Below are 20,428 nucleotides of genomic sequence, written 5' to 3'. Positions count from 1 at the left end.
ACAGTATATTTTCCTGCCTCGTTTTCAGCGTTGCAGACTAAGAAGCGCTCCCCCACTTGCCTCCACCGCTGGGCCTCGGCAGAGCTCTGCTGAAGACAACCGCACAGTCCCAGCCAGAAGTGGCCCTTTGATCTATCTTCTCCTCTTCTTCCTGATGTGGACCTCGTCCAAATACACAAGTGCTATAGTCACGTCCTCGCTTCCCTTAGCAGTCACTCAGCTAAGCTGTGCAGGGATTAGCTCTGGTTTGTTTTTTTTTATCTCCCTCCATAAGCCAGGCCCTCTGGCTCTTTAATCATGCGGGTAGGTTTGCCTGCCCATTAAGTAATGCTCCTAATTGCACTTTGCGAGGCACCGTGGCTGGGTCCGCATTGCACTGGAGAATGTGTTTCTCCTGGTTACATAATGGCCGTGTTTATCGCTGTTATCTCTGCCGGGCCATTTATTTTCCAGATATCAAAACCAAGCCAGCGCTTGCTGAAGTGGCCAGGCTGAGTGCAGACAGGAGCTCTCTCAATGGTCATTAGAAAAGGCTTCTTTATGTACAGACTTTGTGCTGCTTTGAGTCTGCCCCTTGCCAGAGAAAGGCGGTGGGGTGGATGCTCCTGGAGGCTATAGTCAGTTTTTTGGCTCGCCAACAGGTGCCAACAAACGCCTCCTACCCACACTAGCCTGCCCATGTGCCCTCCCGGAAATCGTGTCTCTCCTAGCCAAGGAGCCTACGGTGGGGGACAGCTTGAGGTACAATCCTGAGAAGTGCTGAACACCCCCCAAATCCTACTGGGTGCAGTGGTAAAGCCAGGTGTCCAGCCTCTGAGGATGGGGTTGCTGGTCCCTCATGAGCTGATCCCAATTAATTATTGCTATTCCTACTACTGCAGTCTGGGTGGCCCCAGGAAAGCATCATACGTACTCGGATACAAGGGGTACGAGAAACATGGAGGTCTCTATACACAGGACAGATGAGGAGAGGACAGGCCATCTTTGCCATGTTCCAGGTGGAGATCCGTGGCACAGAGAGAGGAAGTGATCTGCCCAGGATCACCCAGGGAGAGAGCTGAAAGGCTTGGCACCCCCTTGCCAGCACCTCAAAGCCATGCCCTCTTCCACACTGAGCAAACAGGCCCAAAGAAATCCAGTTTTCATCACCAGGATGGTTGTGACGGCAGCTTTGTGTGTTCCCATGCTACCAATGTTGGACTCTGACTTTCTGACCAGGTCACTCCCAGGAACAGCACTAGGGTAGGGCAAGGAGTGGGGCATCCAACCTGGGCACTGACTATGAGGGGGCATGGGGAGGCTTTGCTATGGCAGTAGCAGCACTGTGCTGCCCCTGCCTCACCCACATCTGTCCCTCCGCTCCACCCTGCCCCCATCTAGGGTGGTCAGCATGCCCTGCACCCCGGGCCTCCCACGCCCCAGGCACTTAATGGCCATCTCTGGTCACTGCAGCTCTGTATGTGGAGCCGTTCACAAGTTGCAATAAAAAAAACCCTTAAAAGAAAGAAAACAGCTGGTTACACAACTGATCCCAAGCCCGTCCCAGTCTCCTCCATGGCAGGCCAGGTTCACACCAGACTTGAACGTGGCTAAAACCTCAGCAAGATGAAATCCCATAATGAAAACCCTGGCACCGCATCCACTACAGCACTGAAGCCAGGTCTGTCCTGGCAGTCCTCTGCTTGGTCCCGTCACACGCAGAAACCCAGAGCCAAAGAAGTGCAAGTGGTCTTCAAGGCCCCAGCCAGGTGCCCTGAATAGACAGAAAAGTGAAGTAGAGGCCATCTGCAGCAAGACAGACAGGGAAAGACCCAAGCACATCAGGTGCTCATTTCTCAGAGCCATCGAATCATAGCAAATGAGGGTGGGAAGGGATCTCAGGAGGTCACATCAAGTCAACCCCCTGCTCAAAGCAGGATCATCCCCAACTGGATCATCCGAGCCAAGGCTTTGTCGAGCCGAGCCTTAAAGACCTCCAAGGATGGAGATCCATGTGAGACCTGCTCCATAGATCTGCCCACCCACATCTCGCTGTGAGATCAGGGCCTCAGGCAGGTTTCTTGCCCCTAACTGAAGACTGGGACGTACAAACAAGAGAGCTAAAGGGCAGTGACTTGGAGCGACAAGGGGAAGCCTCCCAGAAGTAGCCGGACTATTATAAAACAATGTGCAAGATGATGCCGTGAATATCATTTGCTTGCAAATGAGCCCGTGGAAGCCAGGCTTGCATTTGCACAGCTGGCTTTTGCTTTGTATTTAAACTGTATCTAGTATCTACAGGACTTTATAGTGCCACAGGATGGCAGCAGTCACTCGGCTTTATTCAGCTCTTGCTTTCCATTCCCATCTAAAAAGTCCTTCTTTCCCAGGAGTTAAGAGCTAGAAAAGGCCTATTTGGTCTATGATCGGTCTCGTTGTGGTATTTTCTATGATTCGTTGCTCAGATCTCTTAGTCCCAGGCATCAGGACTTCTGCCCCTTGCCTTGACGGCCTCATCTCACATCAAATCTTAGAAAAATAGTGCTGAATGGGCCCTCTTCCCATCCAACCCCCTGTTCAAGGAAAGATCAGCCTTGACTAAACCATCTCATCCATTTTGGATAAACTGAAAGCAGGCAGGAGCAGAGACAGAACTAGTGAGTTTTGCATCCTGGGAAAAAACTCCCCTGTGCCCCTGGGGGAAAGGAGGGTGGTCTTACCCTGCCCTGGGTGTCCCTGCACCCAGCTCCTGGATCCAAGCACTGCAAAGGGCAGCTCCGTCCCAGCTTGACCCCTCCAGACTGGCCGTGCAATGCGGTCCAGCCCCTACATGTTCCTCCCAGACAAGGGGGCAGCGGGCAGTCCCAGCAGCCAGGCCCACCTCTGTTTCCAGGAGAACCAGGTGTGGTCGGACCGGGAAGGGCTGCGGAAAGAGCCTGGTTCGGTCAGTCTCAGCTGTGTCCCAGCTTGCCTCTGAAGGAGGCACGCGGGGCATCTGACTAGGGTTACCATATTTCCAGTTTCAAAACAGAGCAGAGGACACCTGTGGAGGGGTGGGGGGTACTATGATTGTGGGGGGGGGGGGCAGTGATATGCCCATGCCCTGTCTCTGCCCCTCACTCCCAAGCCACAGCCCCCCCAGCCCTGCTGCTGCCTCTCACTCCTGACCCAAAATACCTCACTCCCAGACCATGTTGTCACCCCTTACTCCCATCCTGCAGCCCCCCCATTCCTGCTAATACCCCTCACTCCTGTCCTGCAGTGCCCCCCTCCCCCCGGACCCTTCCCCCGCTGGAGGGGCAAGCACCTGCCTCACCTCCCCACCCTGCTGCAGCCCCACCACTGGCAGGCACCCACCCCCCTCATGCACACGTGTGTGCACACACACACACCCCCAAGCCCTGGCCTTACCTGCCTGCAGCTGCTGGGGCTTGCGAGCAACCGTATGTGATGCCCCTCGCCTGCTCCCCCCAGCCCCAGCTCCTTGCTGGGGTAAGCCAGGAAAGCAGAGGCAGAGCAAAATCCCGGACATTTGCTGATATTTAAAAAAACCACCCAGATGGAAATAGGAGGACCCAAAAAGAGGACGTGGCCAGGAAAACCCAGATGTATGGTAACTGTATTTGACCCCACGGCAGCATCCACATCATGGCACCCCTGGAAGGGGCCTGTGGCACCCTTTGCACCTGGGTGAGAGCCCCCTGTCTAACCCACTTTTAAAGGATGCCAAGGATGATGATTCCCCCACCTCTAGACACCGACCCCTGGTCACAGTGAGAAAATCCTTCCTAATATCCGAGCTGAATTTCCCTTATTCCAAATTAAGACCATTACTATTTGTCCTGTCTCCTGCGGCCGCAGAGAACAGTCTAACACTGCCCTCTTAACCACCTTCAGGTATTCCAAGGCTGTTAGCAGATCCCCCTTCAGTCTCCTCATAGAAATCACAGAAATGAAGGACTGAAAGAAACCTCGAAAGATCGAGTCCAACCACCCCGCTCTGGGCAGGAATACTTTCAAGGTTTTTCAAGGTCCGTTCCCTTCCATCCCCTTTTATAAATGATACTAGTTCTTCCAGCCCCTCTTTTTAAGCCTTGTTTCCTGGATCTCCAATCATTTTTCTTGCTGTCCAATGGACTCTTTCAAATGTGCCCAAATTTTTCTTGAAGTGCTGGACCCAAACCTGGACACAGGACTCCAGGTGCGGTCTCATCATTGCTGGACAGAATGGAAGAATCACTTCCCTTGACTTGCAGGTGACACGTCCCGCTGCATAACTCGTTGTGCTACTGGTTTTTTCTGCTGCAAGACTCCAGGGGCCAGGGAGAGGAGAGCCCTCCTGCCGGGTGAGTCGGTGGGTGGAAGTTGCTCAACGGAGCAAAAAACTGTGTCACTTGACAGTGCCACTTCTGAGCCAGGGTCCTTCTATTTTCCACTGCTCTGCTGGCACAAAAGGGCCTTAAATTAAAAAAAACCTTTGCAATAGGCCCAGAGGCAAGTCATTTAGGCCTAGATCCACAGAGATATTAGGTGCCTGTGCTGTCCCTGCGGCACAGCCAGGCTGGCCTTATAATGCAACCTCAGAAGAGGGGGAGAGATGTTCTCCTTCCTGCTCTGTGGGGATGGTCCCATCCAAGGTTAGAGCAAAGGCATTCCCACCCCCATAGCCAAAGGTTTCACTGCAAGGGCTGAAGGTTTCACTGCAAGCCAGCACTGTGCACCCTCCTCTACCTTGTGACCCAGGGGCTGCCAGCCTGTAGCAGCCAAGGATGCACGTTGTGTAGCCTGTGCGACTGCGCAGAGGACCGCAGGGTCCCGTCTTGCTATCCACATCAGGTTTCTGCCTAAAGTAGTCACTGCGGTATACCCCACAAATCCTGGTGCGGTCCCCCAACCTCCCCAGGCCACTTACTACTCCCTGTGCAGCATCACAGCTCACATCCATGACGTCCAGGAGTTCAATGGGTTTGCTCCGGGCTCAGCTGCAGTACATCCCACTCCCCAAGAGATGGTGCTCGTGGACTGTACTTGGCCTGGTGATGGGCCTTTTTGATACAGATCTACCTGAGGATGTAACTAAGCATGAGAAGTGACAGAGAGGGAAGGAAACAGGTTTTTAAAAATGATGGATCAGGACATAAGCTTTGTTCTGGTTCACTCTGCCCCCACGGCTTGTCAGGGAACAGGGTAGGGGGCAGAAAATTTCTGCCAGGCCACAGATGCCCTTAATGTGCTACCTAGGGGCCACCCATTTCCTGAGACCTACCCCAGTGCAGGTTTGCCAGATGTCTCTAGATTTATGAACAGACTGTAAAAAAAGGTCCAAAACCACTTGCCTGTTAAAAAAAAAAGGAGCCTTGCATAAGAAACTAAGAAACCATGAGCTTGATTGAAGATCTGTCATTGTACTGAGTCTGGATGCAAGTAATGATGGGCTGACAGAGCAGACCAGCCCCACGTTGTGTCCAAGCAGGAGTACAGCTTGCTGCCCTGCAAGGAAGGTCTCTGTCAGCGCCTTGCTGTCCATGAGAACTTCCATTGCCCCCTCCCCTCCCAGCTACATGCTACCGCTGCATCCCAATTCAACCCATAATCTGAATCCCACCTTTGTCACTGAAGTCCAGGGCCTGGCAGAGGGTCACATTCACATCAGGTAAAACATATATCTGTAAAAAGTTTGATTGTCAGTAAAAAAAATAAAATTATTGAGTTGGTAGCAACCATGTCCCATTGGCAGGAATTATTGCCTTGGTGGGAACTGAGGCAGGCAGTGCAGCAAAGTAACAGCATCTCAGAGAACATGAGAGCTGGGGGCTGAGCCCAAACCTTACCCAAGGGATTTATTTATGTGAGTGGCAGGGAAGCTGATACTGTCCCTGAGAGTCATTCCCAAGAAAGTTTGCAAGATTCAGCCCTACCTCATTATCAAGGACCAGGAGAAATCCTTGCTTCTGGGAAATGGCTGGGCTGGGGACAGGCTTACAGATGCTTTGGCATCCCACTGTAATATCCCCATTTAGAGAACCCTGTGCCACAGCTGAGATCTTTCCCCGCACACAGAGTCCTTGCTGGGGGCCCCAACACCTCTAAGATGTTGCACAATTTGAGGAGAACAATGTGCATCAATGAGATCAATACCCACCCATAGAGTCAGAGACTTAAAAGGGGACCACAAGGGTCATCTCATCCAGACTCCAGAGAGCCTCACTGGGTTAGAAATGCACCAGGGACCTTTGGCATGAGAGGCCAACACCAGAGTCACTACACTGAAGTAAGCCTCTGAGAACAAGAAGACCATCTCAAGCAAAATGTGAACCAGTGCAGGGCAACACTGTTAGATTTCAAGTCCGTGGCCTTAACCCAGGGGGACAACAATGTGTCAGGAGTGGCAGGCTGTAATTACCCAGCTTGGCCTAAGCCTAGGCAAACTTGCTGCTGCCACTGCTGTCTCTCCCTGTCACCCAGCTGCTGGGTCACCGTGTGGGCACCGAAACACTGCAGAAGTCCCAGATCTGGCCTGCAGTCCATAGGTTGCCAATCCCTACCTTGCCCACTTGGCCAGTATGATGCCCGTTTAGACGGCAAGAGTACCTCCTGTGGCTACTGAGCTTGGAAGGGTGCAAGGATTATTGCCCTTCCCTCCAAGCCCAAGTCCAGCTTTGCCGAGGTGTTGAGCGCACCTCACCAGTGAAGTTACTTGGTGCAGCAGATGCTCAGCACCGCTGAAAGCCCATCAGCTTCCACGGACCCTGGATAACCAACGACTGGACAGCAAACTCTCCGTGCCCAGCCCAGTTCACAGCCAGCAGAGCAGACCTGCTTGCATGCTTTGTCCAGCCCTTTGTCTCTATTGACATATTAATAGAGAAAACAAACAACTTTTTTTTTAATGAGATGATCTCAGCATTATTCAGTCCTGAGAGCAAGACTGGATGCCAGAGATACTAATCTTCTCACTGCCAGGATTTTTTCCATCCATTCAGGAGCCACGTGTCAGCAGTAGGAGAGAAACCCATGGGGGAGAGGAACTCAAGGAGAGGTCCAGAAGGGAGGGATGGGGTCAGGTCTGAGAAGGGAAGTAGCAAGGTACCAAGATGAATGGGAAGAGCCAGGTGAGCCGTGAGATCTGTAACAACTGGCAGGAATCATCACGGGTAGCTAGATCCTCACAAATGGTCATCAAAGGTCAAGGCAGCACACCGTATTAGACAGCCCGGGATCCCACCTGTGTCACCGTTCTCTGAGTCTTCTTAGGGCACCAGACCTCTGGTGGCAACGCCTGACAGGACACTGGGGTGGCATCATCAAGAGCTATAATTATGCATCATCAAGAGCCATAATTATGAGGGTAGGGAAGACCACATAGGCTCTAAGCTGAGGACCAAACTCACGCCAGGAACGTGGGACTGTACTTTGAGACTTGGGCTCCACCTGCTATCTTCCCCAAATGTATGAAGTGCCAGGTGCCCACTGCAGGAGCTCTGATGAGCCGCCAGATGAGGCAGCAGCACAGCCCCAGGTTGGCCTGGCTGGGTCACAGCCTACTCCGCACCCCAGATCTACCTAACTCGCAAGCCAGGTTCAAGTGCATTTGGCAAAAGGCAATCAGGACTTGTGGCACAGGTGCTATCTTTTATTAGACCAAGTAGATATTTGCCAAAAAAAAAAAAAAAAAAGACTTTATTTGCAAGCTTTTGGGGCACACTCACCCTTCTTCGGGCATAGGAGAACACAAGAATTGTAAAATTTCTCCTTGGTGGAAATGAAAATTCATAGTTCACAGGACAGCTGAAGGTGTTGTAAGATCTCCTGGTTGGAAACATTCGTTTTGTGCAAATTAGGCTCAGATAAAAGTTTCGATGGTCTTTTTACCTCGAAGCTGTCTGGGGGCAAGCAGGATGTAGTCAAATGTGCATCTGTAGTAAAAGGTGTATCTGCTTATCTAGTTGTTCAGACCCTGTATCCAGAAACTGGGGCTGGGGATACATCTCAGAGGTGACTAGTACCCTGCAAGGGAGGGGACCCCAGGTACTGACCAGGTGCCAAGGAGATCAACGCCGTCTGACTCTTTGTGTGTTATCCAGTATTAAACACAAAATGCCCCAACACTACAGAGGCCAAGGATAGGAGGCTGAACTCCAGGAACTCCAGGACTGCTCTCCATCCTCGCTGATGTGGCCACGCAGCCAACTCATGCCATTTTACTGCAAGTTGCCTGATATTTGGTACTTTGGAATGACAAAAAACTAGAGCTGGGAGGGAGGTCACCTAGCCCAACCCCCTTCTCGGGACAGGGCAAGTCTAAGCTGCTCTGAAATTATCCAAGGATGAAGACTCCACACCCTCTCTAGCAAAACCTCCCCCAGCATTTAACCACCCTCAGTGAGAGAGTACTTTGTAGTATCCAACCTAAATTTCCCTGGCTGCAATATAAGGCCATTTCTCTTGGTCTGTCCCCTGCAACGACAGAGAATAACCAGTCTTCATCCTTCGTATAAGGGGTGACTAGAGCAGAGATAGTCAGTCTTAGTGGTTCACGCAAAATAAAGGGCTTACCAGAGTGGAAGCCAAGGTACCAGGCGAGGACGGCAAGCTGAGGATCAAGACAGGGCCATGGTCAGAGCAAGCAGCTGCTCCTGCCAGGAGATCCAGGGCACTAACAAGACTTAACCAGAGGCAGAGCCGAAAAGTCCTAATCAGCTGCCTGCAATAGTACTGTTGCGAGGAGAAGGCCCTTCAAGGAGGTTTTTATAGCCCCCTGGGCTCTCGTAGTTCTGCTCAAGTCACCCGATTCCCCATGGGGGACCCCCTGGGATGGCCCAGGCTGAGCCGGGGTTAGCCAGCTGCCTGGTGGTGCAGCAGCCTGCAGATGCCCAAGGTCTGGGTTTAAACCCCAGGGGTGATGACAGTTCAGGTATTTGAAGACTGCTAGCCAACCCCACCCCGATCCCTTCCTTCTCCAAGGGAAAAAAAACAACCCCAGTTCAAAACCGGTTCTTTATCAGTCCTGTTCCTTAGACCTCTGATCACTGTTGTTGCTCTCACCCAGATTTGTCCCAAGTTGTCCATGTCTTTCTGGAAGTGCAGGGCCCACAACTGAACATAATGCTCCAGGTGAAGCCTTACTGGTGCTGAAAAGAGATACTGTCCAGGGTGCACCTGAACCACAGAGATGCCAAGACTTACTCCCTGGCCCTCCTTAGTGACTGAGTGCTCCCTGCTCCTTGGCCCTCCCTGCACTGCTAGGGTGGTTTCCTGGAGCACCACCTTGTGCCACCGACTCAGACTCCCAATACCATACCATAGTTTCATAGTTCATAGTTTCTAGGGTCAGAAGGGACCTGAACAGATCAGCAAGTCCGACCCCCTGCCCTGGGCAGGAACAAGTGCCGGGATCATAATACCCCAGCCAGATACCTATCCGATATCTACCACATTTACTCACATACCAGGCACACCTTTCCCACAAAATGTAGCCTTCTGACATTGGGGGTGTGACTCAAGTGGTTTTCTGCCTAAAATAGCAGCAGCAACAATTCTTCTCAAGCAGTGCAGAGGGGGATCAACTGCTTTCATGGCTCACAAACTTGACTCCTGCTCATTGCTCTTTACCCACCAGGTGTTAATGGTCTTGATGTCCCACTAATCACATTATCCTTTCTTCAGCAGTTGAGCAAAAGAATTTGCAATGTCGCTACTCCTGGTTCCTCTTCTCCTACTTTACACCCCTACAGGCTATTTTCAGTTTTCAGGATCCCCAATCTGCCCATGGACTCCAGTCTTCAGCAGCAGCTAGAGTTTCAGCTTTTGGCTGAGCAGCCAGGAGCTGCTGACAATTCAATCGTGAAAGAGTTGAAAAAGTTAGCTTTTTGCATAGCAGGAAAAGGTGGGCGAGTTGAAGATTAGGCTCTGTCCCTGCCCTCTGTGTCCATAACTGGAAAAATCTTTTTTTTTCTCTCTCTCTCCCTCCCTTCTGCCTTCCCAAAAACAACGTGTGTGTGTGATTTGGGGCAGTGTGGTCTGACGGAAAATACAGTGCACGATATCTGCAAAGGCCGAACACTTGTCACCTCGTGGCAGCGGTCAGCGGCAATGGCCACTAAGTGACCGGCCAGATTCACACCCCAAATCCCAACAGCACAGACATCGTGGAGACCTGGATCCAGATGCAGTTTGTGGCTCGTGTCCATCTTCCTTTTATTCTCAAAACAGCAACGTCTTGCTACTGATGTCAGAGTGGAAAGTCTGTTGGCTCAGCCCCGGGGAGGAATGGGCAATCTGGTGTGCTATCGAGTCCACCCAGCAGAGGCACAAATCCTTTGTCATCACCCACCGGCTTCATCCTGCCAGGTCGTGTGGCAGATGAGCTAGTAAAGCACAGGTGTTGGGGGAGCACGCTGGCAAGCAGCACTTCAGGAAGCAATATCGCAGCTGGGATCTGTGGCTGTCAGGGTTTTTTAGGTCAGCTTTCATCATAACATCAGATCAGCTGACAGCAAACAGCCGCTGGAAGCTCAGCTGCCGCTTTGTGTTGCTATTCTGCTTTGGCTGGAGAGGGAGAGCTTTCCCTAATTATCCCTGGGGACCTGGGGGCTGCTGGGAGAATGCCTGTGATCAAGGGCAGCACGTCCTGCTTTCTGCCAGCGTTTGCTTCACTAATGAGTTGCGCTCGGCGCCAGCCCGTAGGTCTGTGCATCTGCCGTGCAGGTTGTGGATCATGTACCGGGGTGGAGGGGGGGGGCCGAGGGGTAGTTGTCAGGTCACCACTTGTTGACTTGTGTTTCGTACCCCCACCAGCCCTGCAGCCAGTGCTAATTTTAAGCGCCGGTCTGGAAACAATTGCTAAATTTAGTGCATCTGCGAGAAACATGAGCCTCTGCTTAAGGACAGGCAATGGAGAGGAAAATATTATGGCTACTTTTTGGGAGGAGTCATTAATTATACATATTCAAAAGGAAGCAATATAAGCAGTCTGATGGCCTGGACCCAGGTGACTGGGGTCCTCTTCTCAGTTTGTCCGCTCACTTATCTGATGAGTTAGCAACCAGGATGTATCTGAGTTCCCTCCTCCATCTGCACTCAGGGATGATTGTAAGGTGCTGGGCATGGGACAAACCCCTGACCAGCGCAGGGATTTAGCTGTGACTTTCCCAGGTGGATGGTGTTCCTGGGGTGAGGGCTTTCTGCACCTCAGGGTCTGGTGGTGACAGCTTTCAACCCCAGTGCACCTGGGAATAGCAAGTTCCTTGCTGTGTTAAACAGATCTGCGTTACCCTGGGAGTATCACTACATAGAAATCAGCTGGGAATCAGTGACCTAGACAAATCGGAGGACTGGAGTAAAAGAAATCTCATGAGGTTCAACAGGGACAAGTGCAAAGTCCTGCACTTAGGAGGGAGCAATCCCCTGCACCGGGACAGACTGGGGGTGACTGCCTGGGCAGCAGCTCTGCAGAAAAGGACCCGGGGGGTGACAGTGGGCAATAAACTGGATATAATCCAGCAGTGTGCCCTTGTTGCCAAGAAGGCTAACGGCATCCTGGGCTGCATTGGTAGGAGCGTTGCCAGTAGGTCAAGGGAAGTGATTATTCCCCTCTATTCGGCACTGGTGAGGCCACATCTGGAGTCCTGTGTCCAGTTTTGGGCCCCGCACTATAGAAAGGATGCGGACAATTTGGAGAGAGTCCAGTGGAAGGCAACAAAAATGGTATGGGGGCTGGGGGACAGGACTTATGAGGAAAGACTGAGAGAACTGGACTTATTTAGTTTAGAGAAGGGGAGACTGAGAGGGGACATAATAGCAGCCTTCAACTCCCCGCAGCGGGGTTGCAGAGGATGGAGCCGGACTGTTGCCAGTGGGGGCAGATGATGAAACAAGGAGCAATGGGCTCATACTGCAGCAAGGGAAATTGAGGTTGAATATTAGGAAGAATTTTCTCACTGGGAGGGTAGGAAATCACTGGAACAGGTTACCCAGAGAGGTGGTGGAAGCTCCAGCCTTGGATGTTTTCAAAACCCAGCTGGACAAAGCCTTGGCTGGGAAGATGTAGCTGGGGCTGGTCCTGCTTTGAGCAAGGGGTTGGACTAGATGTGACCTCCTTCCAACCCTCCCTTTCTATGGGTCTCTGATTCTATCTGGTGGTGCTTAACTTCTTGGCTTGCTCTGCATAGGATGAGACCACTAAGTGTTGCACTGCAGAGAGTATTATTTTGATTTCATCCAAGAGACTCCAGGACCCGAATGCCTTGCAAAGCCACAGACAAGAGTGTGCACAGTGAAAGACACCTGCCAATAAACCACACCATGCTTCACACCCTTGAGCCATATACCAGGCCCTGAAGGCATCATCGCATGGTGGACTAGTTAGAGCATCCCAAAGCAAAGCTGTCCATGAATGGCCTCTCTCTAGCCACAGACATGCTACTCCAAGACTATCAATAAACCTCCCAGCTGCTGTACTGACGTGAGGGTGGGGGAGCCAGGTAGTGTGATCCAACCTCCTAGGGATTTACAAAGCTGTCAACCGCACTAGAGGCACAGAGGAAGCAAGTCTGTCTTTGAAGGGAGCTGGCATGTCTGTGCTGCAGCACTGGAGCAAGCTTCTTGCTGTGCGCCCTGCAGGAAGCCAGCCTGGGAGTCGAGATGAAAGCAGCACGATCCATATTCAAGAGACAAAGACGGCCACGTTAGCGAGTGCAGATGGAGAAAGGCGCTTTTGAACCCTAATGACTTTACATTAATACATACAAAGCCACCAACAACCCTGCTTTTTTGTTTTTATTCCAGAGAATAAAGATGACCAGCCTATCAGAGAAAGCAACACAGCTTTGCTTTTCCTGGTCCCCACCTTCAAAAGCACAAAACATTTGGTTTTCTCATTTAAGCACCATACGCCGTCTGTCAAACGCCAAGCCCAGTGTCTGAGCATCTCGCTTCTGACTAAGTAGTTACCATTCACCCCTGGGTAGGACACTGCTTTTCAGACAGGCAAGGATCCTAGCCCAGAAAGATCAGGACACTGAGCCCATTTCACAGGATGCTTCTCTGGGTAAATTTATGACGGGTGAGTCCATCACTGGACGCATCTACATGTGCACATTTACTGCGCAGTAACAGAAATTACTCCACAGTACGGGCATGAGCCTACATATGCACGCCCGTACTGCACAGTAAATATGGTGACTTCCACTGATTTGAGCGTAAATTTGGTACCTGCATCATGCAGTATCAAATTTATGCCTGATTAGTTACTGCGCAGTAACGCATGTGTAGACTCCTTACTGCGCAATAACACCATGTGGACTGACTTGGGACTAACTTTAGTCCCAAGCTTTAATGCGCTTTAATTTCTGCATGTGTAAATGCCAGTCTAGTCCCACTTACTGCGCAGTAACTTATTGTGCAGTAGAGCTGTATGAAGCGGCTAGCATTTGCTTCCGATTCGGCTGATTCGGGGGACAATGATTCGATTCGATGATTCGAATCACTGTCCTAAATCAATTCGGCTGCTGCCGAATCTCCGAATCAGCTAGGCCCATCCCCCGCAGCCTGGCAATGGCTGCCCTGCCTGCCCCAGCTCCCAGCACTTGGGAAAAAAAAGCCTTGACAAACCGGGTGCTGCCAGGTGAAGGGGCAATCCCTGCTGCCCCACGCTGCACAGGGGCCTCTGCACGAGCCTGATACTCCCCACTATCCCAGCCCCGCCATGGCTGCCCTGCCCACCGCGGCTCCAGCCCTTTAAGAAAAAAAACCCTGAGAAAACCCCCACACTCACCATTCCTGCCGAGTGGGGGGCAATCCCCGCTGCCCCACGCAATGTGGGAGACTCTTCCACGAGCCCCCCGAAGCCACTGCAGGAGCAGTGAGTTTTTCTTGGTTTTTTTTTTCTTAAAGGGCTGGAGTCGCAGCAGGCAGGGCAGCCATGGTGGGGCTGGGGTAGTGGAGGGGGTGTCAGGGGGGTGCTCATGCAGACCCCCCCATACAGCGTGGGGCAGTGGAAAGCAGCAAGGATCATCCCCCCCACCCAGCAGCACCCAGTGAGTGGGACTTCTTTTTTAAAGCACCAGGAGCTGGGGCAGGCAGGGGTCCCCCCATGGTCCCCTCCCCTTCCCCCAGCCCCCCCTATCCCACCCCCTACTTACCAGCTCCAAGTCCGGCTGCAGCCACAGGGGACTGCCCAAATCATCAAAGCTCTCCAAATCTTCGGAAAATCGATTTGGACCTTTTAATTGGTCCCGATTCAATTCAGATTCAGAGATTCGGCCAATGAATTGGCCGAAATCTCCTACGAATCAAATCTCCACCCAAAGCTTTGCACAGCCCTACTGCATAGTATATTTAAGCTGGCATAAAAGCACGTGTAGACACGCCCACAGGGTATTAAACATGATAGCAACCCCCAAGTTAGGACTTCCTGGGCCTCTGAATGTTGAAAGCCATATGGGAAGAGGATCAAGGGATAGCTCAGTCTGAGCAGGCCCAGCACTCTTCTCCTCAGCATCTGTTCTGTGCTCCTGTGAGATACGGGACTTTGGACTAGATGGATCTGTGGTCTGACGCAGCCTGGCACCTCTTGCATTTTTATCCAAGCAATGGGTCTTCCATCTCTTTCTTTGGGTGACTCTAACACTCTGTGATCGTTCTATTAGATAATCCCAGGAAATCTGTGTATAGTGCGGCACTTGCGTTGTGTGGAAGTATATTCAGCTTGGGCTTTTGCACCACCTGAGATACTAAAGCTGAACAGCATAGTTGTGACCATGTTTAGGTGGGCCACAGGCATCTGCTTTCCCACGTGCGCAGCTCCTGTGAAACTGGAAGGCAACTTTGTGAACTGGCTGTAGGTGTATTACCTTTCCTGAAGAGTTTTTCACTGCAGGGATATTTGTGGGGGAGAAGAGAGTTCCACGGTCAATGCACTGCTCTCAACAGGCACCCAGCGTCATCCTGGCAGAGGGGACACCATTTACATACTGCTCCTGGCTTTGTAGAAGTGTACCTACCTCACAGAGCTAACAGCTCGAAGACCCTCAAGCCTGCAAAGATTTAAATGTTTAACTACCCTTCCACGTGATCCCATTGAACACCAGACAGACAGATGGAGAAGATAAGCAAAATGCAAGGAGATTAAGCAGTGACATATGGCACGTGTCTCTGTAGAACTACAAGCTTGGACCTGCTTTTCTTTGTTTGTTGGATAATCAAATCTCTATAGTTGTTCACTTGTTTTTAACGAGGACCAGGGTTTCTAGCCCTATGCAAGCCTTAGGGTATGGATACAAGAACGATTTCCTGCAGGAATGAAAGGAGGTGAAGTTTTACTGGGAATCCATTGGTTGGCGGTAACTGCCCACGTGCACGCTCTTACCCTGGGATAAGTGGAAGCTGAACTGAGATACTTGCCTCTTTCATTCAGAGCTATGATACTGCAATTTAGCTTCAGCTTACCATGGGATAAGTGCAGGAACATGGGCAGAAAATGGAAATAAATAAATACACCCCAAGGAAGGATGCTTTGGTTTGGAGAGATTGGGAGATTTCTGAGAGAGGCGGGCAGCTCTTATACCAGACTAGATGACAGGGAATAAAGCCCCACCCATTTTGCCCCACAATAACTTCTTCCTTTGTTCATACCTGTAGCAGGACCCAGTCCCCAGGGGCATCCATGATGCCTCCCAGTGGCTATGCAACCCCTGCCCCTGCCCCAGTCCTCAAGGTACCCTCCCTTTTTACCTCGCCTGCCACGCTTTAATGTATCTTATAGCTTTTAGGGAGGCTGCCAGAGGAAGCGAGCCTCAGGACTTTCCCATTTCCGGCAGGCCCTAGTCTTTCCCCTTGAGCGCTAAACTGTGGCCCCCTTGGCCCCATCAGGGCCTTGGGGCACCAGTCACCTTATGGGCTGTATTCACAACTTCTATCCCCGCGCCCCCCCCCCCACCCCGCCATGTAGCCATGCCCATGCCTTGCAAGTGTTACTCAATATCACTCTGGAGGGCCCTCCCGACCCCAATGACAAACTTGGCCTCCTCAAGGTTCAAACCTTTGTTGGGGCTTCAGCCTTCCTGGTGTTGGCCCTGTTTCTCTGGCTGAACTTCCTCTGCTGAGGTCCACTGCTTCAGACCTCGGCTTCTGGGTCACAGCCCCATCTTGCCTGGGCTCTGGGCCCCTGGCCCTAGTCTTGTCTTCTTGGGCTGCTCAGCCCCCTAGCCCTGGTGTCACCCTCTCAGGCTGCACAGTCCCCTGAGGACCCTGACCTGGGCAAGGCTGCTCTCTTGCTGCTCAGTCTCTGCCCCTTACAGAACTCTATGATGGATGCCTCTGTGGGCTCCATACCACCCCTGGAACCACAACCCGATCCTCTGGTTTTAAAATGAACCATAACACAACTATAAACCACTGCTTCCAACTACAATTTCTCTCTGCTCTGGGTCAACGCCCCACAAGCCATACTTCTCCCTTGGCTGCCTCCGTCTAGCTCCCTTGGATAGCTTCAGGGTCCATGGGCATGTCTCTTGAAGACCCTTTTTTCCAGGAGCTCCTCCCCCTGCAGCGCCAGACTGCCCTCCTTGCTCCAGGCACTGCTCTTATATGCCTCTAAGCACCGCCCCTTCCGGTCAGGTGGCTCCTCAGCCACCCACAGAGGCTTCCCCTTCATTTCAAGGCCAGCCTGCCCTCTGCAGCAGCCCCACACAGCAAGTTCACCTCACTGCGCTCTCCACTTAGACCGGCAGGAAGCCTTGACTCCCTGTCACAATACCCTGGGGTTTTTTCCTCCAAATGCAACAGCACCTACTACTGGGCCTAATCCAGCCCATGCTACCCAAATGAGCAGCCTGACAGCAGCTTAGTTAAAAGATGAGCTGAAATGGTATACATAAGCCATACAAAAATAATGAACCAGAAGATAAACATCTGCCTTCTCTTGGTCCTTGGAGTAGAAGAACAAGGTGACATTTAATGAAAGTGCAACGCCACCAATTTAATAAGCAATAAAACAACTCTCTTACTACAGGCTGAATAATTAAGCTGCAGAACTTGCTGCCACACGATAGAATCAAAGCCAAGAGTTTAATTGTGTGCAAAAGGAGGATTAAGCATGTGCACAGATAGTGAGGACATCCCTATTGACATGTACTGGGGTTCAAAAAGCATATAAAAATGAAGTTTGAAGTCTTTATGCCCTAAGGCAAGAGTGCCAAGGATACGGGGTGGGGCTGGGCTAGAGCACGTGCTGCATGAGGCTCGGAGCTGGAGCCAGTCCAGGGCACACGTAGCACATGCAGCTTGTCCAGGACACCTGCTGCATACGGTGTGTGGGACTAGTCTGGCCCCACACCACTCATCTGGCCCATGGCTCACAGTTGGATCCCTCTACTTAAGGGCATGAGCCAGCCACTAACTGGTAGGGATCAGCAAGAAAATATTCTCCCTGGGCAAATTATTACAGGATTCATGACTACAGCACGTTTTTCTACTCAAAGATGCCTCCAGGGCCGGAAACAAAATATTAGACTAGATGGAACACGGGTGTGCCTGTCCCTCTCATCCATGGAACAGAAGAGTTACACACACATCCCCCCCTTCCCACATACACACACACACACACACATACACACACTCAGCAATTACCATTGTGACACTACGCCCCAAAATAAAGGGGCTAAACCAGAACCATTTGTCCAGCTGGCCCATCCGCCCACATTCTTCAGGGGATATAAAACAACCATGAACGACAATGACCTTTGCTTTTGCACCCGTGGTTGCGTTCCCTCTGTGCTGAAAAGCCAGGTTCTGTTTTATGGCCCATTTGTTTACAGTATAAAAAAGGAACAGATTGTTCCAGCAAATATTTGCTAACACATATAAGGAAAAACAATAGAGGCAACAAATCTCTCTCTCACACATGCACACACACATGCACGCATGCACGCTTCAAACAGCAGTTCATGCTAGTGCCCAATTAAGCACTTGTTTAAAATAAACAGGGAGTTTCTTTTTCAAAAGACAGATTAGACCTCGGGAGAGCTCTCGATTACCCTGCTCAGTCGCTCTGGGGATTCGACACAGATGGCTTCCCTTGTGGCATCTGGCGTTTCACACCAATACCATTACAGTCCAAACGTATTGCTGGAAAACCCCCTGCTCTAAAGGTGCATCTCCAAAAATTCACAAAACTGCCCTCTCCTGGAAAAATCAGACCTGTTCAGCTGGATCTCACATGTCTTACGCTGCTAGTAGTCCGAGGCAGGACAGGTTTGTCCTGTTTTTTTATCGTTCTCTCCCACTCTGGGCAAGCTTTCACAGCTTTCCTCCTGTTCAGTTAAATTTTTTGTCATCTCCCCTCCCACCCCCCAAGCCAAATGTGGGTGAAGGTTAAACTGTGCTGTCATCATAGCATTGAGGTGCTGTCATGATGGAGGTGCATTGTTCCAGCAACAGCACTTGGCCCAAGGGTAAGAAATGGAGGAGGTGGCTGACTTCTAGAAGAAGGTTTCAGACTGGATATAAGGAAAAACTTCTTCATGGTTCATGTGACCAAAGTCTGGAATAGGGTCCCAGAGGTGTTAGTGCGGGCACCTACTCTGGAGATCTTGAAAAGGAGACTGGACGCACGCCTTGCTGGGGTGATTTGATCCCCACAGTCTTTCCTGCTCAGAGCTGGGGGGGCTGGACCCGATGATCTCACGAGGTGCCCTAAACTTCTGTGAATCTGTGAGCACATGCAAACAAACCTGGTGGAGGGTCCTTCATGTTTAGCATTGATGCTTAGTTGCCTCCTTGTTCCTCAGTTCAACCTCTCGGCCAGGCACGATGAAACATCCACTGCCAGCAAAAAGGCAAAGCGTGTCAGGCCTGCAGGCTCCTGTCAGTTGTCGCAGGACCCAGGTCCACTGCAGGAAGCTGAACTCACCAGGGGTTTGCCTGAATATGCAAGAGTCACAGCCGTGCCAGAAGGGTTAAATTTAATGGTAGGAATTACACTTGTTAGCCACCTAACCTTTGAACGTAGCTTGGCCCAACTCCAGCAAATGGACTAAACCTAGGCTATAAGTAGTAGTAGTTCTGTAGGTACCACCAGTTCTTGAACACAGCAAGAGTAAATCATAAGGTGTTTATATGGCCGTGTATGGCTGGAAAAGAATACAGGACCCCACGCACCATACCACATCACTGCCATGCACAAGGTCCTATATTGTCTTCCCGCAGAACAAAGCCACATAAATCACTGATTTTTAACATTCACTAATGAAGTTTATATTCTCTTTCTCAAAAAGCCAAAGAAATTAGAGATGGGTGGTGAAACTAGTCCTTCCCTCTGAAGTCAGGCTACGTCTTCAATTGTATACCAATAGGCCCAGGCTGCCACGTCTACCGTATAGCCCTTGTATCAGGGGATGTGTACCCGTAGTGACAAGTGGACCCAGGAGCTGACGTCAGATCCATCTTGGCCAATACATTTAGGGCATTTAAAATATATCTTTAGCCTGGGTATAGCCTGGCTGACTTTAGCTACCCACTGGGCACATCTACATGTTCATTTATGTGCCTTAGATGCTACTATACATTTAGTTTAGTACTGCCTTAATTAAGTACTAACTAAATGCGCAGTACATAGAGTTACTGCACAGTAGCACCGGTGCACGATACCTTAGTGACACTTACTACACATTAGCCTAATAACACTGTGCAGTAGCCTATTAGCACAGTTTTTGCTGTGACACTCGACTGTGCAGTGTTATTAAGCTAATGTATGGTAAGCGTCTCGTACAGATGAGCTCACAGTTCCCCAACAGTTACTACTGGGCAAGACGCATCCAGTCAGCATCCTTTGACTTCAGTGCTGTGACATAGCAGAGATTTTGGCCCCTTGTCTTCCTCTTTTTGGAAAACACCTGATGAATTTTGGGCGCTAGCACCAATCAATCAGAACTAAGGGGGTGTTTTGCAGTACAGCTTGCTCTGCCCACATGCAAAGCCCAGTGCACTCACCCTGCAGCAAAGATGCAGGCTAGAAGACTTGTGCATTGATGTTCCTTCATCACCTTCCCACAGTTTTGCTGGCATGCTCAAAACAGATATACTCTCCCCCAGGTCACTGGGAAGAATCACAGGGCATGTCTACCCTCCCTTTCATGCCCAGAGCACCTTCATAAATCCTGCCCTGCCTGCTTGCTCCTGTTCTGGTGCATCAGTTTTTAATACGTGCCCATGAACCCACCCAAGAGTGAGCCTAAGGATCATGCCGGGCAGGTACTTAGCACCACGCTAAGGCGGCGACATTCCTTCATTTTCAGGTGTTACACATGAAGCAGAAGCAAACAGGGTGGCTGTCACAGCAGCGTTCCCAGGCCTTACACAGAGGGAGGGCCAATATGACCACAGCATGGATCCACCTACCGGAGCCCACAGGACTATGGGGGATGCCCTCAGGACCCTGAATGAGTCACAG

The sequence above is a fragment of the Alligator mississippiensis genome, chromosome 2 (assembly GCF_030867095.1).
Source record: "Alligator mississippiensis isolate rAllMis1 chromosome 2, rAllMis1, whole genome shotgun sequence".
Classification (NCBI taxonomy): domain Eukaryota; kingdom Metazoa; phylum Chordata; order Crocodylia; family Alligatoridae; genus Alligator; species Alligator mississippiensis.
The sequence above is the reverse complement of the archived record's forward strand: the minus strand, read 5'-3'. Positions refer to the sequence as shown.